Source organism: Oncorhynchus mykiss, chromosome 5 (genome assembly GCF_013265735.2).
Source record: "Oncorhynchus mykiss isolate Arlee chromosome 5, USDA_OmykA_1.1, whole genome shotgun sequence".
Taxonomy (NCBI): domain Eukaryota; kingdom Metazoa; phylum Chordata; class Actinopteri; order Salmoniformes; family Salmonidae; genus Oncorhynchus; species Oncorhynchus mykiss.
The window spans coordinates 5,744,171-5,764,569 of NC_048569.1; the positions used below are offsets into that span (position 1 = coordinate 5,744,171).

The 20,399-nt window shown below is 48.8% G+C and overlaps 1 protein-coding gene across 1 annotated transcript in view; it reads left to right on the forward strand.

Annotated features, from left to right (window-relative positions):
- The window catches only part of LOC110522836 (methyl-CpG-binding domain protein 2), an 88,300-nt gene extending 71,522 nt beyond the window's left edge, over nucleotides 1-16,778 (forward strand). Inside the window, exon 7 of the mRNA XM_036976655.1 lies at nucleotides 15,668-16,778. The gene's annotated coding sequence lies outside the window, so the exon portion shown is untranslated. The remainder of the gene's footprint in view (nucleotides 1-15,667) is intronic.
- Nucleotides 16,779-20,399: the final 3,621 nt, after the last annotated feature.

The following is a 20,399-nucleotide window of genomic DNA, read 5'->3' on the forward strand; positions in this document are numbered from 1 at the left end:
TGCTGTTCACAAATGCTCTCCATCCAACCTCACTGAGCTCGAGCTGTTTTGCAAGGAGGAATGGGAAAAAATGTCAGTCTCTCGATGTGCAAAACTGATAGAGACATACCCCAAGCGACTTACAGCTGTAATCGCAGCAAAAGGTGGCGCTACAAAGTATTAACTTAAGGGGGCTGAATAATTTTGCACGCCCAATTTTTCAGTTTTTGATTTGTTAAAAAAGTTTGAAATATCCAATAAATGTCGTTCCACTTCATGATTGTGTCCCACTTGTTGTTGATTCTTCACAAAAAAATACAGTTTTATATCTTCATGTTTGAAGCCTGAAATGTTGCAAAAGGTCGCAAAGTTCAAGGGGGCCGAATACTTTCGCAAGGCACTGTATATGAATGAGTGATGGTACAGAGCAGCATAGGCAAGATACAGTAGATGGTATTGAGTACAGTATGTACAAATGAGATGAGTATGTAAACAAAGTGGCATAGTTAAAGTGGCTAGTGAAACATGTATTACATAAAGATGCAGTAGATGATATAGAGTACAGTATATACATATACATATGAGATGAATAATGTAGGGTATGTAACATTATATTAGGTAGCATTGTTTAAAGTGGCTAGTGATATATTTTACATCATTTCCCATCAATTCCCATTATTAAACTGGCTGGAGTTGAGTCAGTGTGTTGGCAGCAGCCACTCAATGTTAGTGGTGGCTGTTTAACAGTCTGATGGCCTAGAGATAGAAGCTGTTTTTAGTCTCTCGGTCCCTGCTTTGATGCACCTGTACTGACCTCGCCTTCTGGATGATAGCGGGGTGAACAGGCAGTGGCTCGGGTGGTTGTTGTCCTTGATGATCTTTATGGCCTTCCTGTGACATCGGGTGGTGTAGGTGTCCTGGAGGGCAGGTAGTTTGCCCCCAGTGATGCGTTGTGCAGACCTCACTACCCTCTGGAGAGCCTTAGGGTTGTGGGCGGAGCAGTTGCCGTACCAGGCGGTGATACAGCCCGACAGGATGCTCTCGATTGTGCATCTGTAGAAGTTTGTGAGTGCTTTAGTTGACAAGCCGAATTTCTTCAGCCTCCTAAGGTTGAAGAGGCGCTGCTGCGCCTTCTTCACGATGCTGTCTGTGTGGGTGGACCAATTCAGTTTGTCTGTGATGTGTACGCCAAGGAACTTAAAACTTACTACCCTCTCCACTACTGTTCCATTGATGTGGATAGGGGGGTGTTCCCTCTGCTGTTTCCTGAAGTCCACAATCATCTCCTTAGTTTTGTTGACGTTGAGTGTGAGGTTATTTTCCTGACACCACACTCCGAGGGCCCTCACCTCCTCCCTGTAGGCCGTCTCGTCGTTGTTGGTAATCAAGCCTACCACTGTTGTGTCGTCCGCAAACTTGATGATTGAGTTGGAGGCGTGCGTGGCCACGCAGTCGTGGGTGAACAGGGAGTACAGGAGAGGGCTCAGAACGCACCCTTGTGGGGCCCTAGTGTTGAGGATCAGCGGGGTGGAAATGTTGTTTCCTACCCTCACCACCTGGGGGCGGCCTGTCAGGAAGTCCAGTACCCAGTTGCACAGGGCGGGGTCGAGACCCAGGGTCTCGAGCTTGATGACAAGCTTGGAGGGCACTATGGTGTTAAATGCCGAGCTGTAGTCAATGAACAACATTCTTACATAGGTATTCCTCTTGTCCAGATGGGTTAGGGCAGTGTGCAGTATGGTTGCGATTGCATCGTCTGTGGACCTATTTGGGCGGTAAGCAAATTGGAGTGGGTCTAGGGTGTCAGGTAGGGTGGAGGTGATATGGTCCTTGACTAGTCTCTCAAAGCACTTCATGATGACGGAAGTGAGTGCTACGGGGCGGTAGTCGTTTAGCTCAGTTACCATAGCTTTCTTGGGAACAGGAACAATGGTGGCCCTCTTGAAGCATGTGGGAACAACAGACTGGTATAGGGATTGATTGAATATGTCCGTGAACACACCAGCCAGCTGGTCTGCGCATGCTCTGAGGGCGCGGCTGGGGATGCCGTCTGGGCCTGCAGCCTTGCAAGGGTTGACACGTTTAAATGTTTTCCTCACGTCAGCTGCAGTGAAGGAGAGTCCGCATGTTTTAGTTGCGGGCCGTGTCAGTGGCACTGTATTGTCCTCAAAGCGAGCAAAAAAGTTATTTAGTCTGCCTGGGAGCAAGACATCCTGGTCCGTGACTATGCTGGTTTTCTTTTTGTAATCCGTGATTGACTGTAGACCCTGCCACATACCTCTTGTGTCTGAGCCGTTGAATTGAGATTCTACTTTGTCTCTATACTGACGCTTAGCTTGTTTGATTGTCTTGCGGAGGGAATAGTTACACTGTTTGTATTTGGTCATGTTTCCGGTCACCTTGCCCTGATTAAAAGCAGTTGTTCGAGCTTTCAGTTTCACGCGAATGCTGCCATCAATCCGCGGTTTCTGGTTTGGGAATGTTTTAATCGTTGCTATGGGAACGACATCTTCAACGCACGTTCTAATGAACTCGCTCACTGAATCAGCGTATTCGTCAATGTTGTTGTCTGACGCAATTCGAAACATATCCCAGTCCACGTGATGGAAGCAGTCTTGGAGTGTGGAATCAGATTGGTCGGACCAGCGTTGAACAGACCTCAGCGCGGGAGCTTCTTGTTTTAGTTTCTGTCTGTAGGCAGGGATCAACAAAATGGAGTCGTGGTCAGCTTTTCCGAAAGGAGGGCGGGGCAGGGCCTTATATGCGTCGCGGAAGTTAGAGTAACAATGATCCAAGGTTTTTCCAGCCCTGGTTGCGCAATCGATATGCTGATAAAATTTAGGGAGTCTTGTTTTCAGATTAGCCTTGTTAAAATCCCCAGCTACAATGAATGCAGCCTCCGGATAAATGGATTCCAGTTTGCAAAGAGTCAAATAAAGTTTGTTCAGAGCCATCGATGTGTCTGCTTGGGGGGGAATATATGCAGTGCCTTGCGAAAGTATTCGGCCCCCTTGAACTTTGCGACCTTTTGCCACATTTCAGGCTTCAAACATAAAGATATAAAACTGTATTTTTTTGTGAAGAATCAACAACAAGTGGGACACAATCATGAAGTGGAACGACATTTATTGGATATTTCAAACTTTTTTAACAAATCAAAAACTGAAAAATTGGGCGTGCAAAATTATTCAGCCCCTTTACTTTCAGTGCAGCAAACTCTCTCCAGAAGTTCAGTGAGGATCTCTGAATGATCCAATGTTGACCTAAATGACTAATGATGATAAATACAATCCACCTGTGTGTAATCAAGTCTCCGTATAAATGCACCTGCACTGTGATAGTCTCAGAGGTCCGTTAAAAGCGCCTGAAATGTGGCAAAAGGTCGCAAAGTTCAAGGGGGCCGAATACTTTCGCAAGGCACTGTACGGCTGTGATTATAATCGAAGAGAATTCCCTTGGTAGATAATGCGGTCGACATTTGATTGTGAGGAATTCTAAATCAGGTGAACAGAAGGACTTGAGTACCTGTATGTTATGTTAGAGCAGGGATGGGCAACTTGTGGCCACATGCCAAATACCCCAGAGCAGGGATGGGCAACTTGTGGCCTACTGGGACACATGCCAAATACCCTAGAGCAGGGATGGGCAACTTGTGGCCTACTGGGACACATACCAAATACCCTAGAGCAGGGATGGGCAACTTGTGGCCTACTGGGACACATGCCAAATACCCCAGAGCAGGGATGGGCAACTTGTGGCCTACTGGGACACATGCCAAATACCCTAGAGCAGGGATGGGCAACTTATGGCCTACTGGGACACATGCCAAATACCCCAGAGCACAGGAATGGGCAACTTGTGGCCTACTGGGACACATGCCAAATACCCCAGAGCACAGGGATGGGCAACTTGTGGCCTACTGGGACACATGCCAAATACCCTAGATCAGGGATGGGCAACTTGTGGCCTACTGGGACACATGCCAAATACCCCAGAGCAGGGATGGGCAACTTGTGGCCTACTGGGACACATGCCAAATACCCTAGATCAGGGATGGGCAACTTGTGGCCTACTGGGACACATGCCAAATACCCCAGAGCACAGGGATGGGCAACTTGTGGCCTACTGGGACACATGCCAAATACCCCAGAGCAGGGATGGGCAACTTGTGGCCTACTGGGACACATGCCAAATACCCCAGAGCAGGGATGGGCAACTTGTGGCCTACTGGGACACATGCCAAATACCCTAGATCAGGGATGGGCAACTTGTGGCCTACTGGGACACATGCCAAATACCCCAGAGCAGGGATGGGCAACTTGTGGCCTACTGGGACACATACAGCCCCACTTTTGTAGGCCGGCGGATCAATTTCCCTAAAACAGGAAACTCAGTCGGGGAGAGGTGTCATTTAGAATGATGACAGTACAATACACCAGGTGACATTTAGAATGATGACAGTACAATACACCACGTGTCATTTAGAATGATGACAGTACAATACACCAGGTGTCATTTAGAATGATGACAGTACGATACACCAGGTGTCATTTAGAATGATGACAGTACAATACACCACGTGTCATTTAGAATGATGACAGTACAATACACCAGGTGTCATTTAGAATGATGACAGTACGATACACCAGGTGTCATTTAGAATGATGACAGTACAATACACCAGGTGTCATTTAGAATGATGACAGTACAATACACCAGGTGTCATTTAGAATGATGACAGTACGATACACCAGGTGTCATTTAGAATGATGACAGTACAATACACCAGGTGTCATTTAGAATGATGACAGTACAATACACCAGGTGTCATTTAGAGTGATGACAGTACAATACACCAGGTGTCATTTAGAGTGATGACAGTACAATACACCAGGTGTCATTTAGAGTGATGACAGTACGATACACCAGGTGTCATTTAGAGTGATGACAGTACAATACACCAGGAGTCATTTAGAGTGATTACAGTACGATACACCAGGAGTCATTTAGAATGATGACAGTACAATACACCAGGAGTCATTTAGAGTGATTACAGTACGATACACCAGGAGTCATTTAGAGTGATTACAGTACGTATTCACCAGGAGTCATTTAGAGTGATTACAGTACGATACACCAGGTGTCATTAGGTCATGTGACTGTGCATCAGCAGTTTCTCTCTAGTTATTTCAGTCACTGACAATCACTCAATTAGCCATGTCAACTAAACCTGTTTAGATTGGTAGTTAGTCTAGTCAGCTATCTAAACTTATACAGACCGGTCACGCAGGGCATGTGCCCAGGGGCCCTGACCTCTAGGGGCCCTGACCTCTAGGGGCCCTGACCTCTAGGGGCCCTGACCTCTAGGGGCCCTGACCTCTAGGCGCCCTGACCTCTAGGCGCCCTGACCTCTAGGGGCCCTGACCTCTAGGGGCCCTGACCTCTAGGCGCCCTGACCTCTAGGCGCCCTGACCTCTAGGCGCCCTGACCTCTAGGGGCCCTATCCTCTAGGCGCCCTGACCTCTAGGGACCCTGACCTCTAGGCGCTCTGACCTCTAGGCGCCCTGACCTCTAGGCGCCCTGACCTCTAGGCGCCCTGACCTCTAAGGGCGCTGACCCCCAGGAGGTCTCCATTGATTTTGTTTGTCACTCAGATATTATATTATCATGGCAACATTTGCAGAATTGCAGGAAATTTGCTTTGAAATTGCAAAAATATTCTCTCCACCCCACGGAAAAATGGATAGAATTGCAGGAAATTAGCTGTAAAACAGAAATTGTCTCTCCGCTGTCAAGACAGTGCCAGTAAAATGTTTTGCCCGCGAGGGCCCCCAAAAACGCTCGTGCCAGCCCTGACTAGTGGTATAATGCCTTTAGTTAAGACTGTTACCGAGTGTAACTGCACAAATCAGTTGACTGCTCTCTCTCTCCTCTCTCTCCTCTCTCTCCTCTCTCTCCTCTCTCTCCTCTCTCTCCTCTCGCCTCTCTCGCCTCTCTCTCTTCTCTCTCCTCTCTCTCTTCTCTTGTCTCTCTCTCTCCTCTCTCTCCTCTCTCTCCTCTCTCTCCTCTCTCTCCTCTCGCCTCTCTCTCTCTCTCCTCTCTCTCCTCTCTCTCTCCTCTCTCTCTTCTCTCTCCTCTCTCCTCTCTCTCTTCTCTTGTCTCCCTCTCCTCTCTCTCCTCTCTCTCCTCTCTCTCCTCTCTCTCCTCTCGCCTCTCTCGCCTCTCTCTCTCTCTCTCTCCTCTCTCTCCTCTCTCTCCTCTCTCTCTTCTCTCTCCTCTCTCCTCTCTCTCTTCTCTTGTCTCTCTCTCTCCTCTCTCTCCTCTCTCTCCTCTCTCTCCTCTCGCCTCTCTCGCCTCTCTCGCCTCTCTCGCCTCTCTCTCTTCTCTCTCCTCTCTCTCTGTCTCTCTCTCTCTCTCTCGCCTCTCTCTCTTCTCTCTCCTCTCTCGTCTCTCTCTTCTCTTGTCTCTCTCTCCTCTCTCTCCTCTCTCTCCTCTCTCTCCTCTCTCTCCTCTCTCTTCTCTCTCCTCTCTCTCTTCTCTCTCCTCTCTCTCTTCTCTCTCCTCTCTCTCTCTCTCTCTCTCTCTCTCTCTCTCAATGTTAGCATTGCCAAAGCAAGTGAAGTAGATAATAAACAAAAGTGAAATAAACAATAAAAAAGAACTGTAAACTCACAGAAGTTCCAAATGAATAAAGACATTACAAATGTTATATTATATATATATACAGTGTTTTAATGATGAGCAAATAGTTAAGGTACAAAAGGGGAAATTAATAAACATAAGACATCTCTCTCTCTGTCTGTCTCTCTGTCTCTCTGTCTCTCTGTCTCTCTCTCTCTGTGTCTCTCTCTCTCTCTCTCTCTCTCTCTCTCTCTCTCTCTCTCTTTATTGGCATGGGAAACGTGTTAACATTGCCAAAGCAAGTGAGGTAGATAATATATAAAGTGAATTAAACAATAAAAAATTAACAGTAAACATTACACATACATAAGTTTCAAAACAAATCAAATCAAATTTATTTATATAGCCCTTCGTACATCAGCTGATATCTCAAAGTGCTGTACAGAAACCCAGCCTAAAACCCCAAACAGCAAGCAATGCAGGTGTAGAAGCACGGTGGCTAGGAACAACTCCCTAGAAAGGCCAAAACCTAGGAAGAAACCTAGAGAGGAACCAGGCTATGTGGGGTGGCCAGTCCTCTTCTGGCTGTGCCTGGTGTAGATTATAACAGAACATGGCCAAGATGTTCAAATGTTCATAAATGACCAGCATGGTCGAATAATAATAAGGCAGAACAGTTGAAACTGGAGCAGCAGCACGGCCAGGTGGACTGGGGACAGCAAGGAGTCATCATGTCAGGTAGTCCTGGGGCATGGTCCTAGGGCTCAGGTCCTCCGAGAGAGAGAAAGAGAGAAGGAGAGAATTAGAGAACGCACACTAAGATTCACACAGGACACCGAATAGGACAGGAGAAGTACTCCAGATATAACAAACTGACCCTAGCCCCCCGACACATAAACTACTGCAGCATAAATACTGGAGGCTGAGACAGGAGGGGTCAGGAGACACTGTGGCCCCATCCGAGGACACCCCCGGACAGGGCCAAACAGGAAGGATATAACCCCACCCACTTTGCCAAAGCACAGCCCCCACACCACTAGAGGGATATCTTCAACCACCAACTTACCATCCTGAGACAAGGCTGAGTATAGCCCACAAAGACCTCCGCCACGGCACAGCCCAAGGGGGGGGGGCGGGGGCCGCCAACCCAGACAGGATGACCACATCAGTGACTCAACCCACTCAGGTGACGCACCCCCTCCAGGGACGGCATGAGAGAGCCCCAGTAAGCCAGTGACTCAGCCCCTGTAATAGGGTTAGAGGCAGAGAATCCCAGTGGAAAGAGGGGAACCGGCCAGGCAGAGACAGCAAGGGCGGTTCGTTGCTCCAGAGCCTTTCCGTTCACCCTCCCACTCCTGGGCCAGACTACACTCAATCATATGACCCACTGAAGAGATGAGTATTCAGTAGAGACTTAAAGGTTGAGACCGAGTTTGCGTCTCTGACATGGGTAGGCAGACCGTTCCATAAAAATGGAGCTCTATAGGAGAAAGCCCTGCCTCCAGCTGTTTGCTTAGAAATTCTAGGGACAATTAGGAGGCCTGCGTCTTGTGACCGTAGCGTACGTGTAGGTATGTACGGCAGGACCAAATCAGAGAGATAGGTAGGAGCAAGCCCATGTAATGCTTTGTAGGTTAGCAGTAAAACCTTGAAATCAGCCCTTGCTTTGACAGGAAGCCAGTGTAGAGAGGCTAGCACTGGAGTAATATGATCAAATTTTTTGGTTCTAGTCAGGATTCTAGCAGCTGTATTTAGCACTAACTGAAGTTTATTTAGTGCTTTATCCGGGTAGCCGGAAAGTAGAGCATTGCAGTAGTCTAACCTAGAAGTGACAAAAGCATGGATTCATTTTTCTGCATCATTTTTGGACAGAAAGTTTCTGATTTTTGCAATGTTACGTAGATGGAAAAAAGCTGTCCTTGAAATGGTCTTGATATGTTCTTCAAAAGAGAGATCAGGGTCCAGAGTAACGCTGAGGTCCTTCACAGTTTTATTTGAGACGACTGTACAACCATTAAGATTAATTGTCAGATTCAACAGAAGATCTCTTTGTTTCTTGGGACCTAGAACAAGCATCTCTGTTTTGTCCGAGTTTAAAAGTAGAAAGTTTGCAGCCATCCACTTCCTTATGTCTGAAACACATTCTTCTAGCAAGGGCAATTTTGGGGCTTCACCATGTTTCATTGAAATGTACAGCTGTGTGTCATCCGCATAGCAGTGAAAGTTAACATTATGTTTTCGAATAACATCCCCAAGAGGTAAAATATATAGTGAAAACAATAGTGGTCCTAAAATGGAACCTTGAGGAACACCGAAATTTACAGTTGATTTGTCAGAGGACAAACCATTCACAGAGACAAACTGATATCTTTCCGACAGATAAGATCTAAACCAGGCCAGAACTTGTCCGTGTAGACCAATTTGGGTTTCCAATCTCTCCAAAAGAATGTGGTGATCGATGGTATCAAAAGCAGCACTAAGGTCTAGGAGCACGAGGACAGATGCAGAGCCTCGGTCCGATGCCATTAAAATTTAATTTACCACCTTCACAAGTGCCGTCTCAGTGCTATGATGGGGTCTAAAACCAGACTGAAGCATTTCGTATACATTGTTTGTCTTCAGGAAGGCAGTGAGTTGTTGCGCAACAGCCTTTTCAAAACATTTGAGAGGAATGGAAGATTCGATATAGGCCGATAGTTTTTTATATTTTCTGGGTCAAGGTTTGGCTTTTTCAAGAGAGGCTTTATTACTGCCACAAAACAATAAAGACATTACAAATGTCATATTATATATATATATACAGTGTTTTAACAATGTACAAATGGTTAAAGGACACAAGATAAAATAAATAAGCATAAATATGGGTTGTATTTACAATGGTGTTTGTTCTTCACTGGTTGCCCTTTTCTCGTGGCAACAGGTCACAAATCTTGCTGCTGTGATGGCACACTGTGGAATTTCACCCAGTAGATATGGGAGTTTATCAAAATCGGGTTTGTTTTCAAATTCTTTGTGGATCTGTGTAATCTGAGGGAAATATGTCTCTAATATGGTCATACATTGGGCAGGAGGTTAGGAAGTGCAGCTCAGTTTCCACCTCATTTTGTGGGCAGTGAGCACATAGCCTGTCTTCTCTTGAGAGCCATGTCTGCCTACGGCGGCCTTTCTCAATAGCAAGGCTATGATCACTGAGTCTGTACATAGTCAAAGCTTTCCTTAATTCTGGGTCAGTCACAGTGGTCAGGTATTCTGCCGCTGTGTACTCTGTGTAGGGCCAAATAGCATTCTAGTTTGCTCTGTTTTTTTGTTAATTCTTTCCAATGTGTCAAGTAATTATCTTTTTGTTTTCTCATGATTTGGTTGGGTCTAATTGTGTTGCTGTTGCTGTCCTGGGGCTCTGTGGGGTGTGTTTGTGTTTGTGAACAGAGCCCCAGGACCAACTTGCTTAGGGGACTCTTCTCCAGGTTCATCTCTCTGTAGGTGATGGCTTTGTTATGGAAGGTTTGGGAATCGCTTCCTTTTAGGCGGTCGTACATTTTAACATCTCTTTTCTGGATTTTGATCATTAGCGGGTATCGGCCTAATTCTGCTCTGCATGCATTATTTGGTGTTTTTCGTTGTACACAGAGGACATTTTTGCAGAATTCTGCATGCAGAGTCTCTCTCTCTCTCTCTCTGCCCCCCTTCCCCTCATCTCTCTCCCCAGCCACAGTCCTCTCTCTCTCTCTCTCTCTCTCTCTCTCTCTCTCCATCTCTCTCTCCCCAGCCACAGTCCCCTCTCCCTCCTCCCTCCTCCATCTCTCTCTCCCCAGCCACAGTCCCCTCTCTCTCTCTCTCTCCATCTCTCTCTCCCCAGCCACAGTCCCCTCTCCCTCCTCTCTCTCTCCATCTCTCTCTCCCCAGCCACAGTCCCCTCTACCCCCTCTCTCTCTCCATCTCTCTCCCCCAGCCACAGTCCCCCCCTTCCCCCTCTCTCTCTCCATCTCTCTCTCCCCAGCCACAGCCCCCTCTCCCCCCTCTCTATCTCCATCTCTCTCTCCCCAGCCACAGTCCCCTCTCCCTCCTCTGTCTCTCCATCTCTCTCTCCCCAGCCACAGTCCCCTCTCTCTCTCTCTCTCTCTCTCTCTCCATCTCTCTCTCCCCAGCCACAGTCCCCTCTCCCTCCTCTCTCTCTCCATCTCTCTCTCCCCAGCCACAGTCCCCTCTACCCCCTCTCTCTCTCCATCTCTCTCTCCCTCCTCTCTCTCTCCAACTCTCTCTCCCCATCCACAGTCCCCTCTCCCCCCTCTCTCTCTCCAACTCTCTCTCCCCAGCCACAGTCCCCTCTCCCCCCTCTCTCTCTCCATCTCTCTCTCCCCAGCCACAGTCCCCTCTCCCTCCTCTCTCTCTCCATCTCTCTCTCCCCAGCCACAGTCCCCTCTCCCCCCTCTCTCTCTCCATCTCTCTCTCCCCAGCCACAGTCCCCTCTCCTTCCTCCCTCTCTCCAACTCTCTCTCCCCAGCCACAGTCCCCTCTCCCTCCTCTCTCTCTCCATCTCTCTCTCCCCAGCCACAGTCCCCTCTCTCTCTCCTTCTCTCTCTCTCTCTCTCTCCATCTCTCTCTCCCCAGCCACAGTCTCATCTCCCCCCTCTCTCTCTCTCCATCTCTCTCTCCCCAGCCACAGTCCCCTCTCCCTCCTCTCTCTCTCCATCTCTCTCTCCCCAGCCACAGTCCCCTCTACCCCCTCTCTCTCTCCATCTCTCTCCCCCAGCCACAGTCCCCCCTCCCCCCTCTCTCTCTCCATCTCTCTCTCCCCAGCCACAGCCCCCTCTCCCCCCTCTCTATCTCCATCTCTCTCTCCCCAGCCACAGTCCCCTCTCCCTCCTCTGTCTCTCCATCTCTCTCTCCCCAGCCACAGTCCCCTCTCTCTCTCTCTCTCTCTCTCTCCATCTCTCTCTCCCCAGCCACAGTCCCCTCTCTCTCTCTCTCTCTCTCTCTCTCCCTCTCCATCTCTCTCTCCCCAGCCACAGTCCCCTCTCCCTCCTCTGTCTCTCCATCTCTCTCTCCCCAGCCACAGTCCCCTCTCTCTCTCTCTCTCTCTCTCTCTCTCTCTCCATCTCTCTCTCCCCAGCCACAGTCCCCTCTCTCTCTCTCTCTCTCTCTCTCTCTCTCTCTCTCCATCTCTCTCTCCCCAGCCACAGTCCCCTCTCCCTCCTCTCTCTCTCCATCTCTCTCTCCCCAGCCACAGTCCCCTCTACCCCCTCTCTCTCTCCATCTCTCTCTCCCTCCTCTCTCTCTCCAACTCTCTCTCCCCAGCCACAGTCCCCTCTCCCCCCCTCTCTCTCCAACTCTCTCTCCCCAGCTACAGTCCCCTCTCCCCCCTCTCTCTCTCCATCTCTCTCTCCCCAGCCACAGTCCCCTCTCCCTCCTCTCTCTCTCCATCTCTCTCTCCCCAGCCACAGTCCCCTCTCCCCCCTCTCTCTCTCCATCTCTCTCTCCCCAGCCACAGTCCCCTCTCCTTCCTCCCTCTCTCCAACTCTCTCTCCCCAGCCACAGTCCCCTCTCCCTCCTCTCTCTCTCCATCTCTCTCTCCCCAGCCACAGTCCCCTCTCTCTCTCCTTCTCTCTCTCTCTCTCTCCATCTCTCTCTCCCCAGCCACAGTCTCATCTCCCCCCTCTCTCTCTCTCCATCTCTCTCTCCCCAGCCACAGTCCCCTCTCCCTCCTCTCTCTCTCCATCTCTCTCTCCCCAGCCACAGTCCCCTCTACCCCCTCTCTCTCTCCATCTCTCTCCCCCAGCCACAGTCCCCCCTCTCTCTCTCCATCTCTCTCTCCCCAGCCACAGCCCCCTCTCCCCCCTCTCTATCTCCATCTCTCTCTCCCCAGCCACAGTCCCCTCTCCCTCCTCTGTCTCTCCATCTCTCTCTCCCCAGCCACAGTCCCCTCTCTCTCTCTCTCTCTCTCTCTCTCTCCATCTCTCTCTCCCCAGCCACAGTCCCCTCTCTCTCTCTCTCTCTCTCTCTCTCCATCTCTCTCTCCCCAGCCACAGTCCCCTCTCCCTCCTCTCTCTCTCCATCTCTCTCTCCCCAGCCACAGTCCCCTCTACCCCCTCTCTCTCTCCATCTCTCTCTCCCTCCTCTCTCTCTCCAACTCTCTCTCCCCAGCCACAGTCCCCTCTCCCCCCTCTCTCTCTCCAACTCTCTCTCCCCAGCCACAGTCCCCTCTCCCCCCTCTCTCTCTCCATCTCTCTCTCCCCAGCCACAGTCCCCTCTCCCTCCTCTCTCTCTCCATCTCTCTCTCCCCAGCCACAGTCCCCTCTCCCCCCTCTCTCTCTCCATCTCTCTCTCCCCAGCCACAGTCCCCTCTCCTTCCTCCCTCTCTCCATCTCTCTCTCCCCAGCCACAGTCCCCTCTCCCTCCTCTCTCTCTCCATCTCTCTCTCCCCAGCCACAGTCCCCTCTCTCTCTCCTTCTCTCTCTCTCTCTCTCTCCATCTCTCTCTCCCCAGCCACAGTCTCATCTCCCCCCTCTCTCTCTCTCCAACTCTCTCTCCCCAGCCACAGTCCCCTCTCCCCCCCCCTCTCTCTCTCTCCAACTCTCTCTCCCCAGCCACATTCCCCTCTCCCCCCTCTCTCTCTCTCTCTCCATCTCTCTCTCCCCAGCCACAGTCCCCTCTCCCCCCTCTCTCTCTCCATCTCTCTCCCCAGCCACAGTCCCCTCTCCCTCCTCTCTCTCTCCCTCTCCCCAGCCACAGTCCCCTCTCCCTCCTCTATCTCTCCATCTCTCTCTCCCCAGCCACAGTCCCCTCTCCCCCCTCTCCCCTCTTTTCAAATTCTTTGTGGATCTGTGTCATCTGAGGGAAATATGTCTCTCTAATATGGTCATACATTGGGCAGGAGGTTAGGAAGTGCAGCTCAGTTTCCACCTCATTTTGTGGGCAGTGAGCACATAGCCTGTCTTCTCTTGAGAGCCATGTCTGCCTACGGCGGCCTTTCTCAATAGCAAGGCTATGATCACTGAGTCTGTACATAGTCAAAGCTTTCCTTAATTTTGGGTCAGTCACAGTGGTCAGGTATTCTGCCGCTGTGTACTCTCTGTGTCGGGCCAAATAGCATTCTAGTTTGCTCTGTTTTTTTGTTAATTCTTTCCAATGTGTCAAGTAATTATCTTTTTGTTTTCTCATGATTTGGTTGGGTCTAATTGTGCTGCTGTCCTGGGGCTCTGTAGGGTGTGTCTCTCTCCATCTCTCTCTCCCCAGCCACAGTCCCCTCTCCCCCCTCTCTCTCTCCATCTCTCTCTCCCCAGCCACAGTCCCCTCTCCCTCCTCTCTCTCTCCAACTCTCTCTCCCCAGCCACAGTCCTCTCTCCCCCCTCTCTCTCTCCATCTCTCTCTCCCCAGCCACAGTCCCCTCTCCCTCCTCTCTCTCTCCAACTCTCTCTCCCCAGCCACAGCCCTCTCTCCCCCCTCTCTTTCTCCATCTCTCTCTCCCCAGCCACAGTCCCCTCTCCCTCCTCTCTCTCTCCAACTCTCTCTCCCCAGCCACAGTCCTCTCTCCCCCCTCTCTCTCTCCATCTCTCTCTCCCCAGCCACAGTCCCCTCTCCCCCCTCTCCTCTGACTTCATGTTGAAGGGAGGTATTGATTCTCACTAATCTAGTTTTATCCCAGTGCACTTCAGTGTCCCCTCTCTCAACAATACACATCTGAAGATCCTTCTAGTGGCTGACTTCCCTTTACCGTCAAGTACCAAATGGCACCCTATTCCCTCTATAGTGCACTACTACCAAAAAGTATATAGGGAATAGGCTGCTATTTGGGATGTACCTTGGATATTTTTCTTGGACAGGGAGAGGAAGACGTCTAGACTTTTCCTTCACCTTGTTTACCTGTTGTTGAGGCTCCGTTTATATACTGTTATATCACTGTCACTGATTAAGAAGATAAATTATACATGAAGGGAATTTATTGCTACAAAAATGTGTGTCTCTCAACCCCCCCGTCTCTCCCCCTGTCTCTCTCTCCCCTCCCGTCTCTCTCTCCCCCCGTCTCTCTCTCTCCCCTCCCATCTCTCTCTCCCCTTCTGCCTCTCTCTCTCCCCCCTGTCTCTCTCTCTCCCCTCCCATCTCTCTCTCCCCTTCTGCCTCTCTCTCCCCCCCTGTCTCTCTCTCTCCCCTCCCATCTCTCTCTCCCCCTGTCTCTCTCTCCCCCTGTCTCTCTCTCCCCCTGTCTCTCTCTCCCCCCTGTCTCTCTCTCCCCCCTGTCTCTCTCTATCCCCCCCTGTCTCTCTCTCCCCTTCTGCCTCTCTCTCCCCCGTCTCTCTCTCCCCCCTGTCTCTCTCTCTCTCCCCCATGTCTCTCTCTCTCCCCTTCTGCCTCTCTCCCCCCCTGTCTCTCTCTCCCCCCTGTCTCTCTCTCTCCCCCCCGTCTCACTCCCCCCGTCTCACTCCCCCCGTCTCTCACTCCCCCGTCTCTCTCTCCCCCCTGTCTCTCTCTCCCCTTCTGCCTCTCTCCCCTCCCCTCCCGCCTCTCTCTCCCCCGTCTCTCTCTCCCCCCCTGTCTCTCCCCCCTGTCTCTCTCCCCCTGTCTCCCCCCTGTCCCCCCCCCCTGTCTCCCCCCCTGTCTCTCTCCCTGTCTCCCTCCCTGTCTCTCCCCCCGTCTCCCCCCCGTCTCTCTCTCCCCCCTGTCTCTCTCTCTCCCCCTGTCTCTCTCTCTCCCCTGCCTCTCTCTCTCTCCCCCCCTGTCTCTCTCTCCCCCCTGTCTCTCTCTCTCCCCCTCTGTCTCTCTCTCCCCCCCTGTCTCCCCCCCCTGTCTCTCTCTCCCCCTCTGTCTCTCTCTCCCCCCCTGTTTCTCTCTCCCCCTGTCTCTCTCCCCCTCTGTCTCTCTCTCCCCCCCTGTTTCTCTCTCCCCCTGTCTCTCTCCCCCTCTGTCTCTCTCTCCCCCCCTGTTTCTCTCTCCCCCTGTCTCTCTCCCCCCCCTGTCTCTCTCCCCCCCCCTTGTGTGTGTTGCCTTTAGGGTAGGTGTTTATGTTCCTGCCTGCTAGCCTTGTTCATTACATTCTGTTTGTACTAATGGTCTCTGGTTTGTCTCTCCACAGTGTCCTTTCTTCCAAAGGCAGAAGATGAAGACAGACATCCTATAGACAGAGGAGGGTTCCTCCACAATGGAACCCTGGTCCCTATGTAGTGCACACTATATGAAATAGGGTGCCACTACAGCACTAGGGTTGCAAAGGGAGGGGATATTACTGGAAAGTTTACCAGTAAACTACCAGAATTTTTGGTAACTTTCAAGGATTTTATGTAATCTATTACAAGACATCTAGTGGCCCGTTTGGATACTTCCGATTATCACAGGTGTCTGTAATTGTGAAATATGACATAATTAAATGATATTTTAAAATAAAAAATATATAATTACAAAGCTGTAAAATATTATCTTAAATATAAACCATCAACTTAGTGAATATCATTGGTGTTTAATATGAGAGTTTCAGTATGAAATATATATTTTTATTTTTTACACTTATTTATTTTATCATGTCAACATGTATTTGTTGTCAATGTTGTTAATGTTTATTAAAAGCAATTATATTGTCGATTTTAGATGTTTTATTCATGAATTAGACCGTTTTCTCCTCAACCACGTGTTCTATCTACTAGAAAGTTATGAACAATATCCACACAGATATAAATATTATATATTAATAAACCGTTTTAAATATAAAGTTAAGATTGCCGTATATTTTTGGGGGTTAATTACCATAATTAGTGAAGATTACGGTCATTTTGTTATTAAATCACCAGTAACTTTGCCTTCAGAGTCGGTCTGCTTCTATAGTAAACGGTCAAAGTCATTGATACCCATTATTATTTTACTAAATGATTTTTTTTTTGTGTGTCAGAATTTTGCACTTAAATACTATATTTTGTATAAAAAGGCGAATATTGAGCAATATTATTTTATTATTATTATTTGAACTTCTGGATTTGCATATTGCTAACTATTTTCTTTTTCTTGACTTTTTCATTTGTATTTTTTGGTGTTTTTGTTGGTTGTAAAAGGGATTGAATATACTTATTTTTAGAGTTTTATAACAAATGATCAACCGCTTATATAAGACACGTTTATACCCGGAGAGAGAAAAACACATGTGGACATTTGTTGCCTTCACTTTAGACTTTTAAAATAAATAAATGAATATATTCACACGTGTTGTCTTTCTGACTGTAGCGTTCTATAGTGAGGTCATGATCCCTTAAAGAGGAAAGAGTGAAGAGCCCCTATAGGGCCCTGGTCTAAAGTAGTGCACTATATAGGGAATAGGGTTCTATTGGGCCCTGGTCTAAAGTAGTGCACTATATAGGGAATAGGGTTCTATAGGGCCCTGGTCTAAAGTAGTGCACTATATACTATATAGGGTTCTATAGGGCTCTGGTCTAAAGTAGTGCACTATATAGGGAATAGGGTTCTATTGGGCCCTGGTCTAAAGTAGTGCACTATATAGGGAATAGGGTTCTATAGGGCCCTGGTCTAAAGTAGTGCACTATATAGGGAATACCATTTTATAGGGTTCTGGTCTAAAGTAGTGCACTATATAGGGAATAGGGCCCTGGTCTAAAGTAGTGCACTATATAGGGAATATGATAAAGTAGTGCACTGTGTAGGGAATAGGGTTCTATAGGGCTCTGGTCTAAAGTAGTGTACTATATAGGGAATAGGGCTCTGGTCTATAGTAGTGTACTATATAGGGAATAGGGCTCTGGTCTAAAGTAGTGCACTATATAGGGAATAGGGTTCTATAGGGCTCTGGTCTAAAGTAGTGTACTATATAGGGACTAGGGCTCTGGTCTATAGTAGTGTACTATATAGGGAATAGGGCTCTGGTCTAAAGTAGTGCACTATATAGAGGGAATAGGGCTCTGGTCTAAAGTAGTACACTATATAGGGAATAGGGCTCTGGTCTAAAGTAGTGTAATATATAGGGAATAGGGCTCTGGTCTAAAGTAGTGCACTATATAGGGAATAGGGCTCTGGTCTAAAGTAGTGCACTATATAGGGAATAGGACCCTGGTCTAAAGTAGTGCACTATATAGAGGGAATAGGGCTCTGGTGTAAAGTAGTACACTATATAGGGAATAGGGCTCTGGTCTAAAGTAGTGCACTATATAGGGAATAGGGCTCTGGTCTAAAGTAGTGCACTAAATCAAATCAAATTTATTTATATAGCCCTTCGTACATCAGCTGATATCTCAAAGTGCTGTACAGAAACCCAGCCTAAAACCCCAAACAGCAAGCAATGCAGGTGTAGAAGCACGGTGGCTAGGAACAACTCCCTAGAAAGGCCAAAACCTAGGAAGAAACCTAGAGAGGAACCAGGCTATGTGGGGTGGCCAGTCCTCTTCTGGCTGTGCCAGGTGGAGATTATAACAACATGGCCAAGATGTTCAAATGTTCATAAATGACCAGCATGGTCGAATAATAATAAGGCAGAACAGTTGAAACTGGAGCAGCAGCACGGCCAGGTGGACTGGGGACAGCAAGGAGTCATCATGTCAGGTAGTCCTGGGGCATGGTCCTAGGGCTCAGGTCCTCCAAGAGAGAGAAAGAAAGAGAGAAGGAGAGAATTCGAGAACGCACACTTAGATTCACACAGGACACCGGATAGGACAGGAGAAGTACTCCAGATATAACAAACTGACCCTAGCCCCCCGACACATAAACTACTGCAGCATAAATACTGGAGGCTGAGACAGGAGGGGTCAGGAGACACTGTGGCCCCATCCGAGGACACCCCCGGACAGGGCCAAACAGGAAGGATATAACCCCACCCACTTTGCCAAAGCACAGCACCCACACCACTAGAGGGATATCTTCAACCACCAACTTACCATCCTGAGACAAGGCTGAGTATAGCCCACAAAGATCTCCGCCATGGCACAACCCAAGGGGGGGCGCCAACCCAGACAGGATGACCACATCAGTGAATCAGCCCACTCAGGTGACGCACCCCTTCCAGGGACGGCACTATATAGGGAATATAGGGCCCTGGTCTAAAGTAGTGTACTATATAGGGAATAGGGCTCTGGTCTAAAGTAGTGCACTATATAGGGAATAGGGCTCTGCTGTAAAGTAGTGCACTATATAGGGAATAGGGCTCTGGTCTAAAGTAGTGCACTATATAGGGAATAGGGCTCTGGTCTAAAGTAGTGCACTACATAGGGAATAGGGCTCTGGTCTAAAGTAGTGCACTATATAGGGAATAGGGCTCTATAGGGCTCTGGTCTAAAGTAGTGTACTATATAGGGAATAGGACCCTGGTCTAAAGTAGTGCACTATATAGGGACTAGGGCTCTGGTCTAAAGTAGTGCACTATATAGAGGGAATAGGGCTCTGGTCTAAAGTAGTGCACTATATAGGGAATAGGACCCTGGTCTGAAGTAGTGCACTATATAGGGAATAGATCTCTGGTCTAAAGTAGTGCAGTATATAGGGAATAGGGTCTATAGTAGTGTACTATACAGGGAATAGGGTCTATAGTAGTGTACTATATAGGGAATAGGGTCTATAGTAGTGTACTATATAGGGAATAGGGTCTATAGTAGTGTACTATACAGGGAATAGGGTCTATAGTAGTGCAGTATATAGGGAATAGGGTCTATAGTAGTGTACTATATAGGGAATAGGGTCTATAGTAGTGCACTATATAGGGAATAGGGTCTATAGTAGTGTACTATATAGGGAATAGGGTCTATAGTAGTGTACTATATAGGGAATAGGGTCTATAGTAGTGTACTATATATAGGGAATAGGGTCTATAGTAGTGTACTATATAGGGAATAGGGTCTATAGTAGTGTACTATATAGGGAATAGGAGTGCCCTTTGAAGTCAATGTGATCAGCTAAAGTGAGTTATGATGAGAGGAGGAAAGGTTTTGATACCGGTTTCATATGAAAAATTAGACACTTAAAGTGTATAGAAATAGAATGTATAGCGGTCGTCACTGAACGACGGATTTAACATGTCTGGCTTCTTGTGAAGGGTTGAGTTTAGTCTGATGACAGTGCAGTTGGCTCCAATAGTGTGCAGTTGGCTCGACGTGATAGACATAGTATGTGACAGATCTGTCTGTCAATGCCTCTGTCCGTCCGTCCGTCCGTCCGTCCGTCCGTCCGTCTGGGATCGCTCTGACCCCTCTCTCTGATCTCTCTCAGTAGGGGTTCAACCCTCCGTTTGTCTGGGATCGCTCTGACCCCTCTCTCTGATCTCTCTCAGTAGGGGTTCAACCCTCGGTTTGGCTGGGATCGCTCTGACCCCTCTCTCTGATCTCTCTCAGTAGGGGTTCAACCCTCCGTTTGTCTGGGATCGCTCTGACCCCTCTCTCTGATCTCTCTCAGTAGGGGTTCAACCCTCCGCTTGTCTGCGATCGCTCTGACCCCTCTCTCTGATCTCTCTCAGTAGGGGTTCAACCCTAGGTTTGGCTGGGATCGCTCTGACCCCTCTCTCTGATCTCTCTCAGTAGGGGTTCAACCCTCCGTTTGTCCGGGATCGCTCTGACCCCTCTCTCTGATCTCTCTCAGTAGTTGTTCAACCCTCCGTTTGTCCGCGATCGCTCTGACCCCTCTCTCTGATCTCTCTCAGTAGGGGTTCAACCCTCCATTTGTCCGGGATCGCTCTGACCCCTCTCTCTGATCTCTCTCAGTAGGGGTTCAACCCTCCGTTTGGCTGGGATCGCTCTGACCCCTCTCTCTGATCTCTCTCAGTAGGGGTTCAACCCTCCGTTTGTCTGGGATCGCTCTGACCCCTCTCTCTGATCTCTCTCAGTAAG